This window comes from Xiphophorus couchianus, chromosome 20, assembly GCF_001444195.1.
Source record: "Xiphophorus couchianus chromosome 20, X_couchianus-1.0, whole genome shotgun sequence".
Taxonomy (NCBI): domain Eukaryota; kingdom Metazoa; phylum Chordata; class Actinopteri; order Cyprinodontiformes; family Poeciliidae; genus Xiphophorus; species Xiphophorus couchianus.
This window is the reverse complement of record NC_040247.1, coordinates 348,086-353,121: the sequence shown is the minus strand read 5'-3', so window position 1 is coordinate 353,121 and position 5,036 is coordinate 348,086.

The following is a 5,036-nucleotide window of genomic DNA, read 5'->3' as shown; positions in this document are numbered from 1 at the left end:
AGTCAGACAAAACCAATCGACACGATCGGTGAACAAACTGCAGATGTAGATAATCAAACCAGACAAAACCAATCGAGACACGATTGGTAAACAACTGCAGATAATCAAAGCAATTAGATCTAATAGTATTATACCCTGCAACATTAGCATCAGCTAGCATGTTGTCAGTCAGTGTTTATCACAGTAACAAAGTTAGTTATTCTAACTCTCATCTCTCGCTACTGTCTTAATGAGCCGGAAGCATTAAATGCAGACTGCGGTGGCTGCCGCTTGTAAATTATTGAATAATCCCAAATGTAAATCATTTAAATAGATAAATAGATAGTCTGACATGCTCAGTAAAGTGGCTGCTGACGCAACGTGTCTTCGTACATAATTACATAAGGCTGCTGTGCGGGCGGGTTTGATGCCTATGACGTGTGGACGGATGTCATAGGTCAGGGTCTTTATTTGCTCGTACTAGTCCCCTAAACGTCACTTCGCAGTTGTTCCTTGCAGAGCCTGTTGTTCTCACAGAAAACCTGAATTTTATCTTCAAACCTGACAAATAATCATGTCAAGTATACAGAGTTCACCAACCATAGAGACACAGACCGTCACCATGGAAGCCCTGATGGCTGCGGTCCAACCGTTTTTCAAAAGCATCTCCCCGAAGGAGAGGTTGGGACTATCAAATGGGAACCCAGAACCCAGCACCACCTGTGCTCTGCAGGAGACTTTTGGAGACATCTTGGAGTTGTTTACATGTAACGTTCTGCAAAGTCTCCACAAGGAAAACTGCACAATGAAGGACTTGAAGGTGGCCTTGAGAAACAAAGTTCCCGAAACCTTTGCTAAACTTCTGGAGATCAATGAAGACATCATTACCGAGCACACACACAATTTAAACAGGCTCATTGTGCAATATCTGATGGGTAGAGTCAATGACAGCTTGGACTCAGCTGCTCCTACAAGAGAACATGTTGAGCAAGCAGCTGGCATGTCAATAATCAGACATATGGTGGATGAAACCAGTTTGATCTTGCAGAACTTTTTGGATAGATCAGAATTCAAGAAACCAGCTGACGGTACAACTTGTGAGCCGAAATCTAAGACTGAAGGGTTGATGGGGAAGATGAAGAGATTTTTCAGAAATTTCACTGGCAAACATTCGTCAAAGGTGGCTCCATTGATCATCCAGGAACAACAGGAAACCTCTCTGACTGAAAACAAGTCAACGCTGGAGATCCAGGTGGAAGATGTCAACAACCTTTCAGATATTAAAGGATGTGTAGCAGAGGCTCAGCCGTCCAAAGATGAGAAGAAAACTACGACCACGGCAGCCGTTATTCCTCTAGACGTCCAGGGAACCGCAGATATACACAAAGAGGAGCCTGAGGTTGATCAAATCTCACCTGCTGAGCCGTTCGATCCTCTTGATGTTGATGCAGATGTGGAGAACTCTGTATCGGAGAGTCAGTCAACCGAAGAGCCACAGGAACTAGAAGGGCAACGAAAGTTGGATGAAGTATCACCCACTGAAGCCTTCTTTGAACCAGAGATCTTGTTGACTGGAAATCTGCTGGAAAACAAATCAGAACCGGAGTCCAGCTCTGATGATTCCTCATCTGCCTTCACTGTGAATGAGTGGGACAGTCAGATGTCGGCTTCTTCAGTGCTGGACGATGACAGCAATGAGGAGTTAACAGGTTCCCAAGTTTGCTCTGAAGAGGAAAGAGAGGAAATGGCTTCACATCTACCTGGATTCATAGTTTCCCATCCAGTTCAAAATTTTATCTGTGAGCTGGAACTGGAAGAACCAGAAATGGAATCCACCAGCAAGTCAGAGGAAGACCAGTCTGAAGAGGTAGACAGGAGAAAAACAGCCGTGAGAAGCCTGATCGGAGACGTGATCAAGATGATTATTGATAAATCAGGAGAGAGAGACTACCCTCGAGAGGAATACAAGGCCATCTGTGATCGACTCTTTGAAAAACTCTGGGCTGAAACCAAACCCACAGTCCTCAACATGAGCCCGGACACGATTACACGCCAGGGGAAGGCCATCTTTAAGGACCTGCTGAAGGGGTGCAGCAAGCCAGAGAACATACTCCTTCTCATGCAGGCTGGGACGCCGATAATGGAGAGAAACGTCCTCACTACGATGGAAAACCGACTTCAGCCTCTGTGGAAGACAATCAGCTACAGGGATGCTTTCAGGGAAGCACTAAAAAACCTTGGAGAAAAGCTTCGAGCCACATTTACATGTGGCTGTAAATGCATTACAGCGATATGCCACGGAGAGACACGTTGTCAGAACGTGTCAAAACTGGACGAATTTCTTAAACAGAACTTCAACACAACTCACTGGAGTGGATAATTATGGCCGTAAGAGAGCTGCTAAGTTTTGGATTTTAGAATACCGGAAGCTTTTAGTCGTCCACTGCTACAGTCAGAGTGAGGTGGGTAGAGAGTACCGTAAGAGCGCACATGGAGGGAGGAAGTAGAAGGAGTGGGGGGGTTAGCGTACCGCTACAGTCCGGGGGTGGGGGCGCAAAGTCGGTAATTCATAAAGAACCCACTTTACTCAAATCTACCTCTTAAGTAATACACAGACGTCATTCTGTGTCAGATGGCGTTCCTGACTCAATGGAACGCCATTGAACGCCATTTAAGACACTTGTTGCAGTCTTAAAAAATGTCAACCATTGAGTTTCAAAATATCATTCATAACTTCAGTATATTGCATTTCCTCCACCTACGTCATACGTTGAAAGGGCTAATCAGGTCGTCATATTTACAGATTTAAATCATTCACAAAGCTGTGAAGAACAGAGACTCAACGAGGAGAGTGGTGGATTCAGTGGATGTTTAGTTAGAAACCCAGAGTAAAGAGTTTGTCTTATTTGACTAACACATCTTCCTCAACATCTGTGCTGTGAATCCTGTAGGACTGGTTTTTATTTCTGGTACTCCAGAATCGCAATGCGACAGCTTTCGTACAGCGTAGTTCGGTTTTTCAGTCCGTCTTCCTTTAACTTCAGATCGTCTTCTCTCCAGGGACTCATCCCAGATGTTTCTCCCAGTTCTGCGTAAACGTTTCCACCTGAGACTCTTTCCAGGCTCCAAGGTGAAGCCAAGGTCATCTGACTTAGTTTTTCTCTGAATACCTGGAAGTCTGCTGGAGTCATTTCCAGGTTTTTCATGGACATCAATCACTCTTCTTGATGTTTCGTCCTCCATTGTTGCAGGAACTGAAATAGTTGTTTTGTTTCTGTTAGATTTTTCGTGTTGCTTATTGCAAACTGTAAGCCTACTTCATACTGTCAAGACAAATTCTGACCAAGAAATTCTTTAATTCTGGGATTATTTCTAGTAATCTACCATTTGTTAGCTTTATATTTATATTTTATTAGATGTTCTGAATCATTTAGGTGTGGCGAAAATGCAAAAACTAGAAGAAATCTAAAAGAAGTAAATACTTTTTCACTGCACTGTCCTGTGATGTATAAATACCTCAGCTAGTTCCATAAAATGTATTATTTTAGCTTAGTTTGACTTTTAGATAATTTTAGTTGCTTTACATGGGACTACATTTTAAATTTTTTCTGTGGAACGTTGCTCAAAATTATTAGCAAAAAATTTGCATATTTACAAATATTTTTCATAACAAATATCAATAAAATAGAGGTTTTGAAGCTGAAATACAAAGTTGCTATTAGCAAATCCAGAAGTATCATTAATTTTCATTGGTTAGCTTCTATGGTAGCGCAAAGACAAAGTATATTTGTCATTCAACTATTAAAATAGGCAGTTATAAGCATCGCTCGTCTCTTTTGTGAAAATTTCCGATTTATTAACCTTACTGGGATCATCATAACTGCTGGTGTAAAAACATGCAGTTGTGGGTTTACTTCCACTAATAGTGGAGCTAATTTTTGTTTAGCATTTTTGCTACGTTTTTGAATGTTTACCACACTTAGCTTTCCGTAAATTAAATATTCTGGATAAACTCTACAGTGCTAATTTACTTCACTGTTTTGTGAACTTCCAGCAAAATAAAATTTGACATTTGGGTTAAAATTTCGGCTTTGAACGGTTAAGAATTCTTCAAGTAGCTAAGCGTTTATATTCATGCTCTTATTTTGAAAGGGTGAGGACTGTTTACCGAGCAGTTCCGTTTCCATTCCTCACTTTATCTATTGATTTCAAACGTAAAACATACACGAACAAAATAAAACACAAGAACGAAACATAAATACAATATCTAAAGACATTATAGAACATGTAAATTATGTCGAAATTAAATTGGTGTTTGAGGGTTGTAGTCTTTCAAGAGAAGACGTAATTTGAATTGAAGTTAGCATGTCAGGATCGTGCTTTAGCTAGCTTACTGCCCGCTACTGAATTCACCGCTCACCATAAAGCAACAAATTGCACTTTTTCCAGACAAAATCATCAATAAATTTATGCAAATTTTTCATTTTTTCAAGATTTATTGAGAAAAGCAAACATATAACATACAGCAAGCCTTACCTTTAAAAAAAAATCAAGTTGAGCCCAGTGGAAGGAGGTAAGGACTAAGGGCAAAGCCTTATCGAGTCTTTTTCATTGTTATTCTGAAAAATGTGATTTTAAATCGTATTTTAGAAACGAATCTGCGGCCACAGTTTTTATTTGTGGGTTGTTTCCACAAAATAAAACCCGGTGCTTCACACTTTTTACACGCTTTGACGCCGTTTTTGCCTCAGGTGTACATCTATTAATACAGATTTAATTTACAACTCTTCACACACAGACGTAAAATCCGCTCGCAGTCGCACGAAAGCCTGAACCCGGGGACTGCAGCGGGTAAAGCTACGGGCAGATGAAGTGTCGTCTTGTTGCATATGTGATACACCATAAAGTGGGAGATTGTAATAATCATTTGTTTATATAGTCAAGAAAATGTGTTTAAGGGTATAAGCCACCACATAAATTATTAGTATTATAATACATAATATATGTTTTTTTTTAGAGTGAAATTGGCCAAAATACCACGTCAAATCAAAAGAAGA